Raw genomic sequence first — 23,757 nt, 5'->3', positions numbered from 1 at the left:
AAACACATAAGTGCAGGGGTTGAACAGGTCCCCAGGCTTGGAATTGGGATGGAGTTGTGTGTAGTGGCCACAGACTGCTGAGGATTTTGAAGGTTTTCTGGCTTTGTGAAAATAATGCGGGTGTATTCCACACAATCACATTCCTGCAAGTGCTAGAGGGAAGGTGACCCAGGCTGCTCTCTGCCCTGCTGGTGAGGCTTGATTCAGGCCTCCAGGACGCTGCTCTCACTGAGCCACCTTTCCTTCTTGGAAATCTCCAGCACATATAAATGACAAGTGTGAGAACATAAGTGCAGGCATGTGACTAGTAGCAACTTTGATATTAATCAACAAACAATCATATGTACCAACTAAACACCAACACCATCTTTCTGAGGAAGTAACAGTCAACCTCACTGCGCAATTTACATGTAAAGAAACTCTAGTGCTTTTCCTGTACCATTCAAAACTTCTCCAGGGTATTTCCCTAATGAAGAGTTTAAAAAGTTTTGACCCCTATCCAAAGGTCTGGTTGTCTCATTAATGCTGCAGCCCCAAACATGTGAAAGCGAGCTACCTAGAGCTCTCTGAGTCTGAGACAGAGCAAGCAGGTCCCAGTAAATGAAGACCTATTTAACTACATCTCATCATTACAATCATTACAACAATATTTATGCATGGACAGTGATATATTGTGATACATCCTCCTTTATTCTTTTTTTTTTTTTAAAGTTTTTTTTTCCAGAGGAATGACTAATCTCAGAAATCCACCAGTCGCTTGGGATGCAGGTAACCATGGTTACTGTTGTTGCCTAGCGACATCTGCCTTGAGCATCTGAGCCTGCTCCTGCTCATGCCACTTCTGTGCAGCCCAGCTCCATTTGGCTCCCACCCCAGACCAACTTGATACAGGACAAGTTGTTTTGGGTTTATCCTGCAGTCCAGGAGATTAGAATTTGAGCTGATGTCTTTATCTGAAAAAAAGAAAGAGGGAGGAGGCCAATCTCTGTTCTCTCTTATAGTAACATAAACCCAGTTGCAGCATAATGTAGAATCTGACTCAGTGTGTTGATGTAACTCCTCAGTTGTGCTGTAAGACACAAGTTTGCACAGAAGTTCATTTGTGGCAGAATTTAAGCATATCTATTATTTTCTCAGCCCAGACACAGAACGGGTACTAACAAACTAGGGTCTGCAACCTTTACCGACTGGCTGAAGTGCAGCATTACTTCATTTAGGAACATGTAATACTCATTTATGTCATTTCAGAAACAGAAAATGCATTTCTTTTATAAAGAAGATTTTAAAATACAGTTATAAAAAAGCTACGAGTCAGATTCTCCCAATTATGTCAAGCTGAGTAAATTGTAAATTAAGAAAAATAATTTTTACTGGACTTGGTTATGAAGGGCTTCTCAAATGCTGCTGTTTCATGTATTCCATGACTCACCAGCATCCAGGCTTGGTATGCAGAGGTCTGAGGTTGATGTCACAGCCTTGGGCTCTGCGTTTCGAAGCATTTTCTCAGAAAATGACTTGCAACTTCTTTTCACCTGAACACTTGAAATGGTATTTGTGGTCTAGCTGGATTGCTTACACAAACAGGAGGGCAAATTGCTTATGTAAGTCAAGCACTTCTGGTGCAATCTTCTCTGTCTGTAAATAGGGATGCCCTTGTCTTCCTCCTCTGCCTTCCCCTTTGCAGCATTCAACAAACCCATTGCCTTGCAGTAGGAACAATCAAAAGAAAATTGTTTCTATGTTTACAGTCCTGAGTTTGCCCTTCCAAGAAGGGTTCTGCTGAACAAGAGCTCCTTTAGGAGCTGGCCTTCTGGAGTATCAGTCTGTTTTCTGCCTCTGGTACTTACATAGATACAGTCCAGTTAACGTGCTTTTGCAGTAAGTTCTTGAAAGCACCATTGTTCTCCTTTGGTTAATTCTTGCTCATTACTTCCTTGTGGTTAGTGCCACAGGTGGTGTCTCTGACGCTAAATCTGAAGTAATAAACTCAGTCATCTGCAGTGCTAGATCATTAACCTGATCCCTGGTTTGGGCTGGATCAGCTCAGACTCTTCCCAGCAGTACTTGGGCACTACTTGGGACTTAGTACAGAGTGTAGGTTATTCCCTCTAGGCAGTTTGGAAGCAGCTACTGTGCTTTGGAGAGAAAGAGCAGTCAGTAGTGCAGACAGAGGACATTCCGGTCTAGCCGGTTTCAGTATCAGAGAGAAGTTCTGGGCATGTTTACTCTTCTGTAAAGTAGTGTAGTGCTTTAGCTGGTGAATTCCAGCAAGTTGCTTACTTGCCACTTCTTGAGCAGGTTCAGCCTGATCACTTTTTGCAGTGATACAGACAGGTACAGGATTCTCATTCTGATGTATTTCCTGAGATCCGTTCAGAAAATCAGACACCTGCAAAAACTATTGTCAGTTACAGTGCAGCTAGGGTGCAGAAGCTCTTCAGTGTCTGTCGTGGTGAACAATAAAGTTTCAGGGTACTTTCCCATTTCTGTGGAAATACTAGGCTAGAAAGGACCACCTAGATCCACTGAGTGACGTTCATCTGCATTTATCTGTTAATTCTTGTGCTGTAATTAGGTTTTTAACAGTAGGGAGCTTGTAAAGCCCATAGCAAATAGGGTGATGATTCAAAACTTAAAATAAACTGTACAGTTCATGAAATAAGGAAATAGTGATAGCCTTAGCTAAACAAAGGACCCTCGTTGCCCAGTATGAAGCTGGTGTCCTTGTACAGTAAGAAAAGAAGGGATTTCTTGCTCACTTGGATTGTTGTCCAGAAGTGCATTTCTCCTTTATTTCTCTGCCTTTTTCAGAGACTATTGAAACTTTCATTGTTTTTCCTCTCTATTTTCCATTGTAATTGCATGTCAGGACTACTCTCAAATTACACCCTTCCTCTCTTTCTGTCTGTGTATCCTATGCTTAGCGTTAGAGTAGTATTTTTTTTCTTTCTACATGCTGTTCCTTGTAAAAGGCCTCCTGGTTGAACATAATTTGTTTTTCTGTGTTAATTTAGGATAATAGTTCCCCTTGCCCCATTTGCAGCCCACATACTGATGCAACTTCCCCTTGTTTTGTTCCCAGATAAGTATTGCCACAATAGTTTAATAAAATGATGTAGGACTCTGTTTACAAAAGAGTACTTCTGTGGTATCTTACTGCTTTCACAGGAAGCTTAACAGCTTGCAGAACAGTAAGTGGCAAATGTTTAGTGTAGCATTATGCCAACTTGAGGACAAACTGTTCCTCTCAGGAATGTTTTCAGGCTTAAATAAGAGGAAAATCCCCCTTGCAGAATGTGAATTCTTGGAGGGGGCAGGGAGTGACTGCCACTTCTTTGCCTTGCCAGCAGCTCCAGTTCTCAAGCACCTTCCAAGGCTTTTTATATCAGCTGTGGCGTATGCTCAGCAGCAAGGAGTGATAAAGATGTGACTGGCTGTCAGAGGAGTGAGGATTCCTCTTTCATGGATGAGGCAGTAAATCTTCCAGCTTTCCTCAGACCACAAACATTGGCTTGTGCCCACAGATTCTGGAAGGGTACTGGGAAGGGAGACATGAGCCGTGGCAAAGCTGTTAATGTGAGTAAGCAAAGATTGGCAGCATAGCTGAAAAGAATGATAGACAGAACATTTCAGAACTTAAACAGTGACGAGTCAGACTGAAATATGTGGCACTTTAGCCATGGATGCAAGTCATCCATCAAGAAGATAAGGGGATATTAATGAGTTAATGATTAGTTTGACTAAACTGTGAAATGAGATGAATTTAATACTTTTCTCTCTATTGACCCTCCTAAGCGGTAAAAAATCACTGGCAAGTGGCCTTCACTCTTCAATGGTATTGTTCATCTCTGGACCTCAACCTCAGGTTAAAATGTTCTGCTGGCTTTCTGTGGCTTTTGAGTCCTAGATTCATCAAAGACAAACTGTGTGGCTGTTATCTATAAGTGGATCCAGGACTTCTAGATGGGTGGCCTGAAGGTACAAGAAAATGTGTTGTGTGCTGTTTTATATCCAGCCTTTGGTGCAAGGCAGCACATTGGTGCTCTAAAGCTGACAGGTGCTCAGCTGATGCTGTGAATTTACCATAGGGAAAGCACAGTGAGCTGCAACTCATGGCTCTCAAAGTCCCAACAGCACCTGAAGACTTTGTAAAGTCTGAATGAATTCCAGCCCTGGATGCCCCAGTCCTCCACCTCAGAGATATAGTCTAATAATGAGGGAAAAGAGGAACAGAATGAAAAACTCATCAGATGAAACCTGTGATCTGATAAAGAAATGCTGTTCTTCACTCCAGTAAAGGATGTCTCCAGTAAATGATGGGAAACATAGTCTGGTCAGGAAGCTTCACAGGAGAAAAGGAGGGGTAACAGCTTCCAGATCACAAGACTCCTGAAGCCATAGCTAGAGTTCAGTATGTAGTGAAGAGCACTTTTAGACTCAGTTAATTATGATGTTTCAATGCTTTTCATTAAAAAAACAGTTTTCTAATGGAAATCCAGATTTTGCAAAAACTCTGCTTTCCATGAGAAGCAGTTTTAACAAAATTACTCCTTCATACGTATGCGTAGGCTTCATCTATTTCTGATCAAGGAGGGCAGAAGTGTCCTCTGGAAGGACCTATGGCCCAGTTTCGGGTGTTGCTGATGTACAGAGGCACCGTGTCCTGGTCTGGGTGCCCAGATTGTCTTCAGATAGAGGCTGAGGGGACCTGAGTCATTCCCAGGTTTCAGCTGGCTAAGGATTTACATAGGGTCAGTGTGTGCTTTCAGACCAGCTTGCTGGAAAGTGTCCCACAACTTAAACAGCCAGAAAGCACCACTTGGTGACTTGGCCACGAATTGCAAACTTCATAGGCAAATTACTTTTGCAAACCAGCAATGACAGAAGACTTTCTAGAGAAGATACACTGCCCAGGTTGATTTACATAACAACACAAAAATTTAGAATCCTTCATGTAGAACTAAACAGGTTTTTTTGTTTGCTTGTTTTTCCATGAAAAAGAACCATTTTCCTACATAACACATTAGTCATTTTATTTTCTATGCTTCAAAACTGGCAGGCAAAATTGTTAGGCAGGTGAATTTCAGAGGGCCAGTAGATGAAGAAGTAGTAGGTTTATCCAGAGAGGTTTTTAGTTTTTCAAGCACATAGAAGCATTTTGGGAAGGAAGAATTAACTAGAGGATCCTCCTCGATACCTCTGGAACTAGACCACAGACATGGAGTTTGGCAAGATATGGAGGGATTATTTGAAAAGCCCAAAAGATCCTTAAATCATGTGGAAATCCTTCTTCAAATGGAAATCTTGCCTTAGTAAAGAAAAAGCAAAGAACATGGATGATTAAATGTTTGTTTTATATGTAAGAGAATTTACTGAGAAATGTAAACAAAACATTACATTATGATGTATGACCCATTTTTCATATGGATTTTCAGCACTAATAACTGCTTAAAGTTTGTTTTATTTTCAAGTGATTAAATTATGCCTGTGTTGAGTGATAGGAAACATCGTAATGATGACATATGACATGGCCTGTACTTCTCCCTTACATCTTTGGCAGCAGTTAGTGTGTATTCAATAAAAATAAAAGATTTGACTTGAAAATTGAAAACTGGGTTTAAGACCTTCATTACAAGAAAGTGAAAATTAAAAGGACAGTATCTTTACTTACAGTATTATACCTCTGTAAGTTAATGTCAAGTGTTTGAAGCTTCATTAGGCACAAAAATGCCAAAGATGGAGGCATTTTTATAGTGCTGTTTTGCTCACTAAAAACTAACAATGTGTTTTATTCTCATAGAAAATTAATTTCTAAGAATGCTTCTTTATTTGTGGCAGTTTTGCAATGGCTGCACCAACTCATGCAACAAAATGAAATCAAGTATGTTAGTAAAACAATTTTTTTTCTCTTTACTGTCTTCTACAAGCAGTATCCATATTACTGCATCTTAGATTCATTTACACATGACATTCAGACTCCAATGCAGGACTGCAGGAGTCTGAAACAGAAGTCTGAAAGCAGCAAAGGTCAGTCAGTTTTTGTGCCGTCCTGTTTTTTCCTCATTTTTATTAGAAACAGTTGTGTCAAAGTTCTACTCCTGGCACTCATTTATCTCCCATATAAAATTATTGTAAATATGTGTGTGAAAATAGTATTTTTCATGACAGTCTGCTGCACTGTTGTGTAATTTTACCTTGTTAATGGAAAAATAATTCGTTCTGTAGTATTACGGTAGACAGTAACTAGTCAGTAGTAACTAACAGATGTTTTATTGCTCTTCAAATATGAAAATCATTAAAAGAATACAAGAAAATGGTGGTGTTATCAGTAATCATAAAAGAATAAAAATCTTGTTTTCATGCAAATATTTATTTTCATACCAGTAAAAAGGAGAGCCATAATAAAAGAGCCCTTGTAGCTACACTGTAAAAAGAGAATACTTTTCTTAAGAAATGCTTCCACAAAGCGACAGAGATTCTCTGAAGAGCCGTATTCAGTGCACGGTAGTGGATTTGTTTTGGATAACCAAACCAATTACTAATTGTCATTTATTGAACAGATTAGTTAGAGATGCCTCTCATGTGCAGCGGGTTCCCTGTCCCATAAACAAATACAGCAATGAGGTAGTATAGGCAATCTACGTCAAGCCACTTCTGACAAAACTGATTTTAAGGGTAAAGGCATTTCAGTAGCATGAAGTGCTTTTGGAAAGGAGGACTCCCATAGGAATCCACAGTATTGCCTTTTAAATTTTGATATTGCAGCTATTTATTAGCTCCAGGCACAGGATGTCTGGTGCAAGCCATAACAAAGTCTCAGGGCTGTACAGTGAAAAATCTGTTTTCCTAGATATTTGTAAAAGAATTTCATACAAAAGCTCAACAGCCAAAAGTTTGTGTCATAATAAAATTTTGTAAGTCTCAAATATTTCCCATGTTCCATGGTAGCATCAAACCTCCTTCACTGATTAAATAGGTTCACAGGTCAATGACCTCTAAGAAAGCTCTGTTTTTCATCATGTTCCTGGAGTCTTTGGTTTCTTTTATATTCTCACTTTAGGCTTAGTTATGAGACTGAAAAGAGGAGCCAAAATGAAGAAATCTGCCTGAAGGCAGCCAAGCACAAACTGCAGGCAAACCCAGAAAAACAGGCTGAAGATATGGACAGAGCAGAATGGAAGTAGCCATGAGTCACCTAGTTCAAGACAGAGCAAATCTGAGATCGAGACTGTATTAGCTATACATAGATTAAAACAGAATGAATAAACCCCTTCAGAACAATGTAAAAAGCTTTCAGGTCAGGGCAGTAGTGTGTTTGAAAAGATACTTTTAAACAGGCATTATACCTAAACAGCAAAAGTCGAAGCTTCTTAAATTGCCAAAAAGAAAACATAATTTTTTGTTTTCAATCCTTGGAGAGACTGACTGACAGTGAGAAAAACAAGTCTTCTTCAAGGGGGTTCATCCTGTCTCTAGAACTTCATTATAACTATAAACAAAGGAGCTGAAACAGGCTAAGTAAACAAAACTGGAAACAGTTTCTTCTCTTAAAATACAAATGTAAGTTAAAGTACATTGAGGAAAGAATTCTGTTTCATTTTTTCTCTGCTGTTCTGCCATTGCATAGTGACATTTTCAAACAGTGCTGGCTACCACTTGGAAGCAGAATTAGTAGGAGGATTGGCTTTCTTCCCTCAAAGAAAATATTGGCTTTTTTGGTGAAAAATTGGGTGCTGAAGGCCTGAGTCTGACCTCATCAATTTTCAACCTCAAACTTTTATGTTTAAAATGATGTTTTTACGAGGAATGCTACTTTCATCCCTTGTGGGAACTGCAGCTCAATTGCTCGTATCCCATTTTCTTTCATGATTTTCAGTGAAAATGCAACAATTCACATGAAAAATGATCACATTTTAGTGTTTAGTAGAAACAATTTTCTTTTGGAAACAAGCCAACCAAATACTGAAACTTTTCACAAGGCAATGTGTATTGAATTCAAGATTGTGATGCATGAAAAAGCAAAGACTGCCTCTGCTAACCACTTGCAAAGCTATTGTAAAAGACACTCAAAATTCAACTTACTTCAATTTTATGAGTTCATATAAACTCGCTTATTAAAAATGGATGTAGGATGTAGGGTCAAGCTGCACAGAAGCTAGGGATCATACCACCTGCAGTTGCCTCTGAAACCTTAATTTAGCTGCTGTGGGAATCCATTTTCTAAACTAAATGTAAGAGGCAAAAAAAGAGGAAAATAGGATGTGATTACATAATTAAAGACTTTATTGAAATGCAATTGCATGAAGGAACAGTATAAATGTTGCCAGGAAATAATTTATCTGATGTTTCCTAACTTCCAGTTCCTCAGTCTGCATTCCCCACCGGATGGTCACACACCAGCTGTGGTCCCACAGTTGCATGGCTAAAAAAGTAAAGAACAGCAAAAGAACTTGCAACTTAATATTCTTTTTGCATATTAGTTTTAAAGTTAATTCCTTAGTTGTTTGTTTGAAAAGGTGACTGAAAACTGCTGTTATGTGACACTGTAGGAATCTCCATCATCAGATTTGAACCCTCAGTTGTTTTCCACATGACTGATGTCAATGCATGACAGAACTGAATTGTGGACAAGTCTGTTATTATTTGTGGGAATATGAATCCATGTGCTAGTGCTTAGATGCCCTTGTGAAGGAGAAAGAGTAAAAAACACAGTTCCTCTGTGGAGCGAATTAGCACTCTGACTTCTTGACTGAGGATGGGTAGCTGTGGACTCCTTTCCAAGCATGGGCTCTTGCTCATTTTAGTGTACATTTTCCATTCCAGCTGCTCACTCAGAGTTGGAGGTCCTCAAGCTTGCTGTGTAGTTGTGCTAGGAAGTGTGAGGTTGGTCAGGTGCTGAAGGCAGGCTGTTCACTGGGTGAAGTGTGATCTGCTTCTCATTCTCAGGCATGAAAAATGCCTAAGCCTGTAGGATGTGGCTCAGTGCTCTTTCACCAGAATTCAGTGGTGTCTCCTACCTTACAATGTTTTTGTGTAGTCATTTTAGTATTTCCAAATGTCAAAGATTTGGTAGAAAAGATGATGTGATAAGAATTCACAGACGGAGACGCAATACTGGTTTGTAATAGTTGTGGAGCCACAACTAGCCTGTGCAGCAGTATCTCACTGTTGAAACAATCACAGGAAGGTTACTGCAATAACTAAAAAAGTAATAAGAAAAAGGAGACTTTGAAAACTACAGTTATTTCTCCTAAATGCTTTTAAAGATGCTCTGGTGCAGCTGTGCAAAGAAGTCCTTGATTCTCTGTATGGACGCTGAGTCATTCTGATGTCAAATGCCCGAAGTGTGCAGGAAATTGCAGGTTTGTTGTTGCTGACTCATAGTGTCATGTACATCTTGTTAACTTCAGCTGACGTACAGGGAGGACTGAAACACTTCTCTCACTCCTTGCATCTCTCCTTATCTCTCGTGGGTTGGGAAGACCGAGGTCTGCTTTGAAGATGACCGAGAGAATAATGCAGGAATACTCTCGGATAATGTTTATTTCCTAGTTGCTTCATGAGCCCCTAATTACAGTGGAATGCTAGGTGCAGAATAAATGAATATTCTACAGAGTGGGACATCAATGACCTTTTAAACTATTCTGGTATTTCTATTGAAAGTTCCTTTTCCCCTGCCACAGTAATGGAAAGAGAAGAAGCAGTGTCAGAACTCTGTGTGTCTATTACATATGGTGTGAGCAGCACCACTTATTATGCACCACTGAAGGCACCAGTGAAGACAGCTTCCATTCTCATTACACAACACTGGTTTTAGTTGTTTATACCTTTTTGAAGCACTGAGTTTAAGCCAAAACTTTCCATACCCTGCCTGTGCCCCTGGCTGAATTCCATAGTATTTCAGCCAAATAAATCAGCTCCTTCAGTGAATGAGCCTAGGAACAAAGTGCCATTTTGCTCATGCTAATACTTAGAGGTCTTTTCTATAAAATTCTCCAGAACAACTCTGCTTTGAAGCAAGGATTTTAAATTTGGCAGAGGCATAGCTCTCATGTCAAAAATAAGCCTTCCATCATGCCTATGAAAATCCTCCCAATTTTTTTTGAAGTCTTAATAATTATGTCAATTGCATACAGGTTCAGGAAAGTTGTGAGAAAGCTGTTACTTTAGCCTTTTAAGATATCTCCTACAAAAACAAAGGATCATTGCAAACTTCATTATTACCTTAAGCTGCTACTTTAGCTTTAGCTGACCAGATGTGTTATGTGTGCTTTCCCCATAGAGTAAATATGCTTCAATCAATTACTTTGGGAGAACTCAGAAAAACTTTTTATGTACTGGGCCACTTCTAGCCCTGTACTGGCTTTCTGTACATAGAAAGGGAAACAACATAGAATAGTACTTGGCTGAGAAAAGAAATAATTGCAGAAAAGCAGACTGCTGAGATACAGTCTGTGGGGAAGAAAGAGAAGATTGAGGCATGGTTGCATTATGGAGACTAAAGATTTCCTGGACACTGACTGTGGAAGGGGTGGGACCCTATGTTTTAGGGTTAGAAATGAGCTTGGGAGAAGAGAACAGGGATGACTGGGTAAAGAGACTGGGACAAACATGCTTGGAATGTAGTCTGGGACTAGGAGAACAAGGAAAGGAATGTGGTACCATGACTTATGGAAGGAGAGGCTGGTGATGGATAGAGATTACAAGAGGAAAAGCAGAGGAATTATTGAAGAACAAATAGCCGCAAAGTTGTTGGGCAATATTTTTCTCTGGAGGTTGGAACTCAAGATGCTGGAGATTTTCCTTTCTCTTGTTACAAACAAATACCTGTGGAAACCTAAAAGGAAAAGTTAGCATGCTTATCTGCAAGTACAAAGAGTGTTCTATACTACATATACATCAGGACATTGAATTAAGTTTATATATAAAACTTCCATTCTAGTTTTATTTAATTTCTGATTCCCTAACTTGGAAACTTTAAAAATGATTGTTCTGTATCTTTACAGTGTTTTTGTCTTCTATGTAACTTAATAAAGATTTTTTTCTATTACCCCAACACTTTAATATGGATCACAAGGTCAAGCAATTCAGATAGCATGCTTGCATCTTTTGCAAGTAGTTAATTCTATTTTTACCTTATTGTCAAGGGGGAATTTGTATTTTTGAATGGTGCATTGTTTTGGTAGGCTTTCCTTCCTTTCTTGTGTGTTTACACTGGAGATGGCAGGAGTGGACACTCATCTTGCATAGTGAAGTTTGCAATGATCCTCGGTTTCTGTGGGGTATCTCTAACATGAACAATTTTTTCATGAACAAAGATTAATGTGCACTGCATGAAGTTTAATTGTACTTCAATTGTGTTTATTCTGGGACTCTACCTGATACATTTGCATCGTTTCATGTACAATAGCCAATGTTTACTTTAAGGTGAAAAGCATCAGGAAAATATATTTTTACTAATCAGTATTATTTGTATATTGGTATGGCTTGGGAGAGAGTTGAAGTAGAAGATGGAAGATAAATAGTGAGATGATGAGTTTTCTACCCAAAACTCATAAATACAGCCCACATAGGTAGTGACCAGTGATTTTGATGACTACTAACCGTGTTTTTACCTAGCTTCTAAGAAACTATTTATGAAAACTTACCTAATTTTTAAAAGCAGTTGCTGCCCTGATGTAAAGTACCACTGGTACTAATTTTGCCTTATTCTTTCTCTCCTAGAAGCAGTAAGGAGGGAACATGCACTCTCCAAAACTCTCCCAACAAGTATCTCCTTGAACCCGCAGATCCTGGGGCAGTGTGTGGCGAGGAGTTTAGGCTTTGGCACTCCTCTGCAAGCAGTTGCCCCTCTTGAGCAGAAGTTTCTTCTCTCTCTCCCACAGCTCTGAGAACATGAATGGTCAAACTGTAGTCATCACACGAGTGAGGTATTTAAGCACCTGTTCCCACTCCTTGTGTTAATCCTTTTTCTAGGCAGGTGTATCCTGGCAGCAGCAAAATCACTGTCTCATTATTACAAGGTCAGGTTCCCCTTTGGTGTTTTTGTCATGACTTTTACCTTTGACTCCTCCAAGCCTTATGTCCTTCTGCTTGAGTAGATCAGCCTTCTATATGGATAACTGGAAAAAAAAAAGTCTTCTACATTACACTGCATCAGTAGCAAACAAATGAGGATTTGGCACCTCTTCTTGTTCACATAAGCAGATAGATCCTTTCCTTATACCTTCTCTGGATCCTATTTGGAAAAACAGTCAGGTATTTGCTGAAGATGCAAGTGTCTACAAAGAGTGTTCATTCATTATTAAAAGTAGCTACAGGGTAGAGGGAGTTATTTGTGAGTGGGAGTTTGAACCTCTGGACTGGATATGGGAAAGAACAGCCTGTTTTTGATACTGTAAGTAATCAGCTTTGAAAAGGCAAAAGCATAGTAGGCGTGAACTGGCATGATAAGGCAGTAAAATAGGTTGGTCAGAAATTACATCTCCTCAATGTCTTTACCAATCTATCCCAATGCTGTTTATCTTATTAAAAAAGTTTACAGGGGTTCAAGATTTGCTGAATAATGACCTCTGGACTATGGCACAAGGAAGTGAGTCCCTCACCATTATCAGAGTTGCAGAAACAATCCAGCAGTTGAATTCTTTCAAATGGCTTATGGCACAGATCATAGGTATTTCATAGCCTAAAGGCTGAAGAGCCATAGGAGGCAAGAATATTTCATAGCCTCCTATGTTCTGTTCCATCTCTACCTAATTTTACTCCACTGGACTTTCAGTCTAAATGTGAACCAGTGTAGGAATATGGCCAAGAACAGCTCTTAGATTGTGAGGTTAACTGGAACTGCGTTACTCATGTCCTTATGCCTAATCTTTCATGCCTTCCAGTATGGGTTTGGCATATCTAAGCCCCTTTTTAGGAGTGGTCCCTGGTCTGTGCTAAGCCCTGAACAGTGCCAAGGCATTGCTCTGTGGAATGCCACCTAGCATGTAGGCGTGCACCAAATCCATGTTAGGCTCACCAGTGGAGGGAAGTGTTGTAATAGTCCACTATCAGCAAGTAAGAGTGATGGGCCATAAGGGCACTACTAGATGGCGTTTTATTATGTGCCCTCAGACCATTCATCTGTTGTGTGCATGGATGTACTGTTGTCTGGACGTCTATCAGGGTATGAATTTTCTTCACAGTCTTGATCAAAAGAACAGTAATGACAATATACAAATCTATTTGTGTAGCCTTGAACCAGTAGTATTTCAATGGATAGGGTAGAAATGCTACGTATATGTATTATAAGGCATCAGAGAGAGCACACTTAGCATCACTCTGTCCAGCTACTTTCCTAGTATAGATAATGAGTATTCAATTCAGTGTTCAACCTCAAGTATGTTTGCAAGCATGACAAAGGATAAATGACATTTGTGGAATCCACTGATATTATCTGACTCAAGTAAATATGCAAAACTGCGGCATGATCATGATAAACATTCACTGTATTCTCTGTTGCAGTGTATGCTACTGTATGTATTAACAACTTTTAATGCACATGGTTGCTTTTTATAACTAAACCTCTTTTCCTAAGTTGCAGGTACAGTCCCAGTAATAGTATACTACAGAAAAAGCCTCTGATTCTTTTCTCCTCCTTCTAGGTATGGATAGTAGTATTACTTTGGTAAGTGTGTAAGATATGCGCAGGTGTGTGGGAGTACAGATGCTTTCAAGGACTACTGTGGTTTGCTCCATTGAAAATATATACAGATTACTTGTAACTTTTATATCAATAAATGCCATATATTAAGCATTCCAATTGACCTATTAGGTGCCAAAAATGCCATTACATCTGCTCTGTAAAGAACCTTATGAACAGTAGCAAGGAACTCAGAAAGGCACTTTAAAGTGATCTGGTAACCCTCACTGTTTAAAATTATTTTCAGCAAGATTTTGTTGCAGTTCTTGGAAAACTCTTTAATGTGGATGCCAGAGCATTTTCCTTGAAAGCAATAGAAAAATTATATTCTGTACTTTTGAAATATTTTCTAACTCTTGTTTCTGTTATTTGAAGCATGATTTTTCTAATAAATAGATCAGTCATCCTTAATTCAGCACTGAAATGGCAATATGAGCAAGAAAACAGAGTAACTGTGTCTTGTAATTGTTCCAGTTTTACCTGGGACTGAAATACTATGATGCATTTGATAATAATTGCATAGCCATTGCATTATGTCATCCAAAGACATGGTTAAGTCCTGATATTTAAGGCCTTCCATACCTTAACATGCTTTTGACCTGAATTACCTAACCTGAATCATAACTTCAAATTAGCATAGCTTTTTATCTGGACATAGCATGGAAGGATATTTAACATCACTGGGCCAAACCTTAAAGCTTATGAAAAGCCATCCCACTAGCACCACTTATAATAGTATTCAGAGGCTGTTTTTACCTGATATCTAAAAATGCATATTGGGTCCTCAAGAGATTTTCGGAACAACTTATCTAACTCTCATTTAAATCACAGGCTGGCTGTGTCACCTGTCTCTGTGGACACTGATAAATGGAATGAGATTGCACTGAGGGGAGATTTAGTATCAGAGACTCAGCAATAAGAGAAATAAGACATGTGGATGAAAATTTCAAATAGCATCTATTTGCCTTTAGAAATTTGACTCTAACTCCTTAGGCCATGAAAGACGAGTTACTTAAACTGATTGCACGGGTTGCTAGGGTATTAAACTAGATATGGGGCAATGAAATAGAAAGTCACATCCCTTATGAGTTTTTGAAATATTTAGACAGTTTCCATCCATCTGTTCCTAGCTGTTTGACTGTATTCATTTTCCCAAGTTTGGAAAAACTAAACTCTGAGCTTTCAAGTACAGTTCTTCTCTAGACCAAGAACACAGTGTCACAAGTCTTGTAAGAATTTCTTTCTAATGAGGTTCTCAACTGTGATGGAAGACTAACAACATGGAAATAGGAGTACAGCCAGCTGGAATATTGTTAACAAAGTACTGAAGTATATCAGAGCAAAAACATTTTGCAGAAATGTGTTTAAGAGTAAACCAAGTTTTATTTTCTTCAGAGGCAGGTAACCTTCTTACATATTACCATTGCTTTTGGGGTACCATATAGGGGCACTGGATATACATGCCTAAGTCCATGATCTGCCTGACATGTAGGTCATTCCAAAAGAGGCTGATTTTAATTGAATATGAAGTTGGCTGCTGTCACCACTTATCCCCTCTTTTTCTAAAAGTGTTTTAAAAGTTCTGACTTCATTTTAACATGGGAAGAACCACTGTGTGAAATAGTGACAAATGTTACAAAATGGAACTGACAACCTCAGTCAACATTTTTGAGAAGTTCCTTGATTAATAATTGAAGAATATAAGGGTCTTGGCAAGTTATCATAACCACAGATAAATAAGTTGAGTCATCAGTGACTTTAAGCTTTTATTTTTGTGGGAACAGAGCCTGGTTAGAAATGGAGAGTGTATTGCAGGTTTCATAATAAGATTATTTCAAAACAAGGTTTACTGGCAAATACCTCAGCATTTCTACTTTCTTGCTAGCTATTCCTTGCAGTAATGGAGATTTATTTTATGCCACAACTAAGTACTTCTTCTTCTCTAAATAATGTAAGAGATTCCTATTGGTTGCAAATCAAGTACCTACTGTATCAAGATATTTCACACTTCATTTCAGAATGAATGTTTTACTGCTTTTTGATGTAAACTGTAAATCTGTGAGGATGGTGCCACCTAATGTAAACAGAGAATATAACAACTATTTTCCATTTATTCGACATTGCGACATTGCAAGGTGAGATTGAAAGGTTAGGAATTCAGTATTCTTTTATCCCTTCTGCCTAATTATCTGGAAGGCTATTCTGCCAGAGGTTTCCATGGAGTGACTGAAAAGATCTCATTCCCACAAGGTTCAATTCTTATATTTTCTCATCAATATACTTTGAACTATTTTAAGTTTTTAAAACATGAAATACAGAAAATGTTTAATTAAAAACCTCTTAGGTTTAGCTGCATGCATCTCTCCTGGCTTCAGCTGGATTTATCTATCACCTGAGAACAGTTTCAAATACCATCGGAGGAGGGGACAGCAGAATTTAGTAGATGCTGCCCAATAAGAAAAATCAAGGGAAAATGTCTCAGAGAAAGCCTAATAAGTAACAGCTCTCTTGTGTCCTCCTAAGCTATGCTCTTTCTACCGGCATTGCTGTAGATTTAGCTATGCTCATATCCAGGCACTGGTGTACACCTTTGTGTGTACTTAGTGCTGCTGTCATTTGCACCAACAGAGTTGACTCAGATTTTGAGAGTGTGTATTGTGGTTTCAAGCAATTTACCTCTTCTGCATTGCTGTAACTTCAGGTACTGAGTCCCTGCTCTGGCTCGACATAGTCAGAAATGTGTTTCAAATAATATTTTCTATAAGAGGAAAAAGGATTTTAAAGTTTTGTGAAGGCAAGGAGATGTTAGGTACCTACCTTGAAGAAAGACGTAATGGAGACCTATTTACAGATGATCTATTTCTTAGACCGTTTTTGGATAATCCATATGGAAACTGGATCTGACATAAACTCAGCTGTTTGATACAGTGCTTTACAAGACACAATGCCCTTGTCTTTTAACTTGTGTAAACAGGCTATGTAATTCTTCACCTTTTTCCACACTATCAAGCAAGCTCATTCAGTTGCAGTGGTTTAGGTGAGACTGAGTGTCTGCATCACTTAAGCTGCTTTTTGGAACTTGTTGCTAAAATTATGGTAAGGATTCCCAATTAAAAAAAATCCCAAGCATATTATGAATAAATAAAGGATAAACATTGTGACTGTGGATGCACGTTTTAATTAACTAGAAAGTCACATGTTTTCACAGATTCTCTGCTCTTTGTCTCCCCAGGCTCATGTGTAGTGACTGTAGAGAGCTGAATAATGCTTTAGTCACACAGCTTTCATTAAAGCTATCAAAAACATGCAGTTAATTCCCTGAGCTCAACCTTGAAAACATAAAGGTTACTGCTTATCCCTATATCTAAGAGCATGAGCACTTCTAACTGGCTTAGGAACAACCATTGCTTAACGTGGTAAAAATCCCCTTTATATAAGTAGAATTATATTAAATGTTCAATATTATTGTGATATTCTTTGGGTCTTTTGGGAACCTCTTTATAGAAGCATCAAGATGGATGAAAAAGCACAATATTCTGATGACTGAGAACAGGACTTAGAAGAATAAAAACTTCAGTCATTACACTGCTAACAGATAGAAGGGGTGCAGTATCGTCTATTAGATGAAGTCATTACATGAAAGGGGTTTTGAGATAGCTATGACCTTTTTTATGTTATTTGTTGACCCCAGTAGCGTGCATTGTAACTAACTTTTTCCATCATATAGAAAGAATTAGCATTTTTATTGCTAAACCAGCCAATTTGACTGGGTTTTATATTTCCCTTAACATACTTGTATTATTCCATAATTCAGCTGACCCTAACACAGCAAAGATGGCTGTTGTGCCAGACTGTAAAATCTAATAGTAGGATTTCTTTCCAATACAACACAGAGAATGTCTTCTTCTCGGTCTCTGTCACGATGATCAGTTTGGGACAGAAAACTTCACTAGCAATTGAAGAGTATAATGCTCAATAAACTTGCAGTTCAGCATGGTTTTATTTTTCCCCTTTTCTGCCTAAATCATCTTCTCAGATGGATTAATACTCCGCACTCCTTGTGTAACCTTTAAGAGGCTAAAAATGCTCCTTTTTGGGTATATCTAATTATGGGACAAGAATGCCCTGCAAGTTGCTCACAGTCCTCATTGCTGGGTGTGCTCCTAGCTGTGTCTTGACTCCATGTCAGGACAAGAACTGGGTGTATGTCACCCTCCATTTGACCTGGCTTCTCTTGAAGGGGAACTCAGATATATGGGTAGCAAAAGAGCTAAAACAATGGTGGAGTAAGTAGTCAGGTCTACGCTATCTAGGTCAGATCAGTGCAAATCAGGTCGGAGTAGACTAAAGAGTCTCAACTAGCTACTGAAATCAGTGAGGTGGAACCATTACTACCAGTGGATAGCTGTGCACAACTGAATCTGGACACCATCAAATAAAAATCATAATTAAGTCTAATTTAGCACAGGGTTTGAAAAGAAAAATTAAGACCAAAAAAATCTCCCTCTAAACCACCAAACTCAAAGAAACTGTTTCCCCTGGCACTGGGTTGTGTTCAAAACTTCCTTGAAAATGTGAGATAGAAATATATATTTAAATGAAAGTAGACATTCTTAAATTGTCTTTCCCGGGAGCACTGGGGCTACAAGAAAATGCAAAAATTATTGTGGCACTTGTCATAATATTCTTGAGTGCTGTTCATAATATGTCTTTAAACTATTCCCTATGCGAATTCAGGAGAACAGGACAATTGCTTGATACCATTGATTGTCTATGAGTGAATCAGAACTGTATTCTATTTCACTGATCCCTAAGGAAAACCAAACCAAAACAAAACAAAAACAACTAACAGATTTTTGAGGTTTATTCTGGTTAAACTTGTATAACTAGGCTTACAGTTTTACAGCTGTGATCAGTTTTCCCCTGTATTCTTATGATTAGTTTAGATTTTGTGGTCCTAATTAGGAAAGCATTTTAAGACTATTTATGCCCAAGTGGAACGTAACATAGAATCGCCTTTTGTTTTTCCCTTCCTCCTCTTAGACCACAGCTTATGAAGACCACAAGTGACAGATTCTTGATGCATGTTTTTCGTATAACCATTTAAAATAGTGAACTGTTTCAGTTGGGGTATAGTTACTAATGTCATCCCAGTCATTTTGGTGAAATCCTGTATCCTGATATCACTGAGTTCCCACTGTTGTGACAGAGATCACGGTGTAATCTTCTTGTATTGAAAGAATATAATCCAAAGGGAAGGGATCCTACACCATCAATTTTATGCTAATAGAATTCAAAACCTGCCTGGCAGAAAAGCTAGATAGAAAAGAACTTCAACATAAGATATATCCGTTTTACCAAGGCAGAGATTAATTCTCATGCTCCCTCTGTCTAGAAGAGTCTCTCACTAGTGATATATAGAATAAAGCATATATTTCTTCCCTTTATCTGACCCAATAACTTTGTAGTGAGTTTACATCAAGTGGAATAATTTTAACGAAGAAAGATTAAGCATCTTTGTCACCTTTTCCTTTAGCAACATCAGCTGTTGACCTGATTAGGATAGAACAGAACAGAACAGAACAGAACAGAATAGAATAGAATAGAATAGAATAGAATAGAATAGAATAGAATAGAATAGAATAGAATAGAATAGAATAGAATAGAATAGAATAAGACTATTTCAGTTGGAAGGGACCTACAATGATCATCTAGTCCAACTACCTGACCACTTTGGGGCTGACCAAATGTTAAAGCATATTATTAAGGACATTGTTCATATGCCTCTTCAACACTGACAAGCTTGGGGCACTGACCACCTCTCTAGGAAACCTGTTCCAGTGTTTGACTACCCTCTTGGTAAAGAAATGCTTCCTAATGTTGAGTTTGAACCTCCCCTTATGGAGCTTTGAACCATTAAGCGTTTGAACATGACTGTAAAGAGATTTGGTATAGAGTGTAGAATTGTATATTTAAATCCATTCAGGAATGAGTTGATTTGAAACTGTATCTACTGTTCTTTAGATAAGTATACTTCATTAAGCAAATGAAAAGTGTATGTTCCTTTCTGTCTGAACAACACAAATAATCTACTAGGGAAAAGGGAAAAAGTACATATTAATAGAAGTAAACCAAAGTGCTCTATGTGCGCAAATAGCGCAAAGGAGAATTTATTTTCATAGTGGACAGATTTACTGAGGAGGTAAAAATAAAGAATACTGGAGTTATGGTGCAATAGCACAAACACATCGAAAGATTTAGGTTATTAGGCTAATAAAGTTGGGGCCAAGTTTTAATCTGCAGAACTACAAAAGTTTAAAGTAAGCATAATCACCCAATATAGAACCCCTCTTCGTCTATAAAATTCTAAAAATTGTTCCAAAGATAATCCTGAAGATAATTTCCTTTAAACTTGTCCGTGCTGACACCTGATGGTAACCATCTGATCTTCCAGCATGGGCTCCTGGCCTTCCAAATTAGCATGGTTCTGTAATAAATCATCAAGAATTTGTGCAGGATGCAAAGATTTGTAGTTACAGCACTTCAGCCTGTGACACTGCTGTCTTGATGAGTCAAGTAAGATCTGTTACATCTGCCAGTAATGTGCATGGTAAATTAATGTGAAAAATGCCAGCTGCTGCAGAAGACGGTGTTGGTGCTTTGGTTGTTCAGTTTCTGTTATGCAGCTTCTTCCAGTTCAACTCAGAGAGTGCGTCATAGCTAGACAGCATTACAAGGATAGCTGTAAAACTGGAATAATGGTATTAATGCTCACATGACGTATTTTGCAGGATTAAAAGCATTACCTGCATTTAAATTAATCCATATTAGTTGCTAATTATAGCCTGCAGGACCAAGTGCAGCTGTAAGGTTCACTCAGCAGAGTGTCTTGCACCTCACTTGCTGGTCTCCTCTCCCAGACCTCGTCACAGGTTGTGCCTCAGCATGGGGCAGGTGTGACAAGCTGCATATGGAGCCACACTGTGAGGGAGCCTCCCCATGTGATGCCGTGCTGGAGCAGGCATGGCAAACCACAGACACCATTTTCTAGCTGCAGTTCAGCCACTGCAGCCACTGCCTTGTGTCAGGAGAGAGAGCGTACATTGCCACTGAGGTGGTGAAGGAGGAGGAGGAAGGTGTATTGGGCAGAGCTAAAGGAACAGGAATTCTTGTTCTATCTGTGATCTTATTTTGGTTTTGATTTAATATTCTTCATTGCCTGTGTAAAGCCATAACATTATTCTATAACTCTTTTTTCTTTTTTTTTTTTTTAATTCTATTACAGTGACAGCTGTATGCAGGAGCAACTAAAGTAGCATATGCTTTGCAAGTAAAAGCTGGCCTATGAGAAAAGGCTTTTGGTGCAAGCCTATATTTAATATATGAAGAACCAACTAGCTTCCAGACTGGAAATTATATTTTTGGAAGGGAATAAAAGCAAAAAATAAAGCAATAGATAAAAGAAATAGAATAATTTCCAGTCACTTAGTAAGACAGAGGAAGCAATAGAAAGGATGAAAAATATTTGAATCCTCTTATTAGGAATGATACAAACTCATAAGGACTTGATTTTTTGTTTGAGTATCACTTTGACTCATAGAAAGACAGACTCTTCATGATCTCCTAATCACTAGTTCTTTATAATTTGAAAAGTAATTTTAAACTTTCAATGCAGCAAATAAATCAGATGTGTTGTCAAGAGCAAAATAAAGAAAAAAGTCTCTGCATTTTCTTTGCACATTTGATATATAAAAGACTAAGAAATGGCAAAGATGTAATAAGGTCTGGCATTTGATTTTAATGCTGAAATTATGGAGTATAACTAGAACTAATAGTGCTACAGTTTCAAATAATCAACCTTTTTGACAACTGTAGTTGTTACAAGTATAAAATAATTGTTTATTACCTATTGATAAGATTTCTCATGTTGTGCCATTGCCATAAAAGTTAACTTCATTAACTTCTAATACATCTTTGGTCAATTTTTGAGTCCTATCCTTGTCTGTGAGTACCATTTGTACCTACCTTTTGTCACCTGCAAACAGAGGAGGGAGCAGCACTTTGTTGTGGCATGTCTAGTTACCTAAATAATCACCGGACAACAAATGGGTGATCCTGGATAAATGTAGTCATGCATAGTGAAAGTGTACTTGTGAAAATGTGGGAAGAGAAAACCATATGAATAAATCTTCAAAGAGGACCTATCAGAAAGATAGTTACGGTAATTAAGTAAGGATTGGTGCAAATCCAAGTTCTAGCAATTTTTCTGTTTTTACTAATAGCAATATGGAATTTAACTAACTGAAGCCCTTGCAAATCTTGACGCTGAATAATATATCAGCTGTTAAGAAATGACAAAGAAAAAGACACTTTGAACAAGACAAACTATAGCATTATTTAATAATGATGGCAAGGTTCAGGGTTAGATGTAAAAGCAGAAATACATCCTGTTGGTGAACGAACACATTAGGTTAGATTTTCCTGACGGGATTTTGATGTTTGAATTTCTCCTTTAGCTTTGTAATGCCAGCCTTTATGTATTAGTACAGAATTTTATAGGTTTATGGCGGTGAGGAAGAGACAGTGAATACCTGCTTTTCCTGGCAATGTAATTGCCAGCCTTGTAACTGTGGAGCTCAAGGATCTTTGTTCTCAAACACTCCTGAGATAAGTCTGTGCAAAATCCAACTTAGCTTGTATATCTATATAGTACTATGTAGCATAGATATTACTTGACACTAGCCAGTTGGCACCAGTTTGGAAATCTCAGTGTGTTAGAAGAATAATATAAGGCTTTATAATGCCTTTTATTTTTAAGGCTCCTGAAACTGGAGGAGACAATTAGTAATTTTAGCTGTTTTCTCAGTTAACCTTTAGTTACCTATTTCATCTGTCTTTAAGGAGAGGGCTACTTTTGAAGCCAGTCAGGGAGGGTAGGTGTCTTTTGGCAAGCCTGGCAGGATTAGAAATGGCAGTGGCCATATCCCATAAAATTTGGGTGATTATGAAATGTGATCAAATTATTCTGAGAAATTTTCCAGCCCCATGAGCAGATTACAGGATGCAATCCTCCCTTCCTCCAACCTGGGAAGCATTAGGCACTATCCAAGACCCATCCCAGTTACAAAATCTATATCCTCTAAAGTTTCTTTTGAACAATTTAGGCACTTCAGGGAATCCATTGAAATTAACAGCTGAAGTTAACCAACACTACTGGGGAGAAAAAAAAGTTTCCTGGTGGATTCCCTGAGGCCTGATTCTTTTCTACTTCAAAGAATATTAATTCAGTGTATATAGAAATTTCCCCTTCTGGAAAAAGCAATCTGAATGAGAGGAGAGTACAGGCAGTGATAATTTTAACTTCTATTTCTTTTTGAAAATACTTGAAAAAAACCCCCGAAATTGCTAGCTGGAATCAGAAGTAGTTCTGAGCCACAATGATGGTGAAATTGCATGTATGGAGGCTGCTGGCAACTTGCCAGCAGAGAGCTCCCCTGAGTTGGCAGTTATTTGCTGAAGTAGCTGTCACCATAGAAGCTGTATCTCTTTTTTAGCTGCCGAAGCACCAGCAGTTGGAGAATGAGCAGTTTGCAGTTTCCCATTACTACTTATTAATCAGAGACAGTGCACACAAAGTATCTGTAGCTGAATTATTAAGTGATAATTTTTGTGATGTTTGGTTTGTGTTACACTTCGAATGTGTCTAGGTTTTTAGATTAGTATTTGATAAACTGTGGTTGAAGCCCAGAATATTTAAATTAAATAATTATGCAAACTCATGATATCAGTTCTACATTCTAAAAGAAAGGGATCATTTTGTGTAATTCTCTGCTTCTCCTCCAGAAAACAATCTTATTTAGTGTTCTTCTGGGGCTCCCTTTCCAGTGATGCTAGAAAGAACAGATAGCTATCAAAATATTAGACTACATGATACACACCCCTAAGAAACTGTATTTACTAATAACAACGTTAAATATGATTTTGTAGCCAATGGAAGCTGGAAAAAAATAGCAGAGTTACGCTAATGTTAAGATTGAAACCATCTCGAGGCTGATGAGATGAACTAAATTTTG

The 23,757-nt window shown here is 38.2% G+C and overlaps 1 protein-coding gene and 1 long non-coding RNA gene across 6 annotated transcripts in view; one reads left to right on the top strand and one right to left on the bottom strand.

Annotated features, from left to right (window-relative positions):
* LGSN (lengsin, lens protein with glutamine synthetase domain) overlaps positions 1 to 23,757 on the top strand; it is a 100,009-nt gene that overhangs the window by 54,196 nt on the left and 22,056 nt on the right. The window contains exon 1 of one of the 5 annotated variants that reach the window (XM_005506758.3): positions 11,538 to 13,646. The exons of the other annotated variants lie outside the window; for them this stretch is intronic. The gene's annotated coding sequence lies outside the window, so the exon portion shown is untranslated. Of the gene's footprint in view, positions 1 to 11,537; positions 13,647 to 23,757 lie in introns of those variants that run through there. 5 annotated transcript variants of the gene reach the window in all.
* LOC135578984 (uncharacterized) lies at positions 670 to 2,040 on the bottom strand. Its single transcript, XR_010471180.1, has 2 exons — positions 1,430 to 2,040; positions 670 to 953 (listed from the first exon to the last, which is right to left on the bottom strand). It is a non-coding gene; the product is annotated as an uncharacterized LOC135578984 (long non-coding RNA).

Source organism: Columba livia, chromosome 3 (genome assembly GCF_036013475.1).
Source record: "Columba livia isolate bColLiv1 breed racing homer chromosome 3, bColLiv1.pat.W.v2, whole genome shotgun sequence".
Taxonomy (NCBI): Eukaryota; Metazoa; Chordata; class Aves; order Columbiformes; family Columbidae; genus Columba; species Columba livia.
Note: the sequence above shows the minus strand (reverse complement) of the source record. Positions and strands in the feature narration are given on the sequence as shown.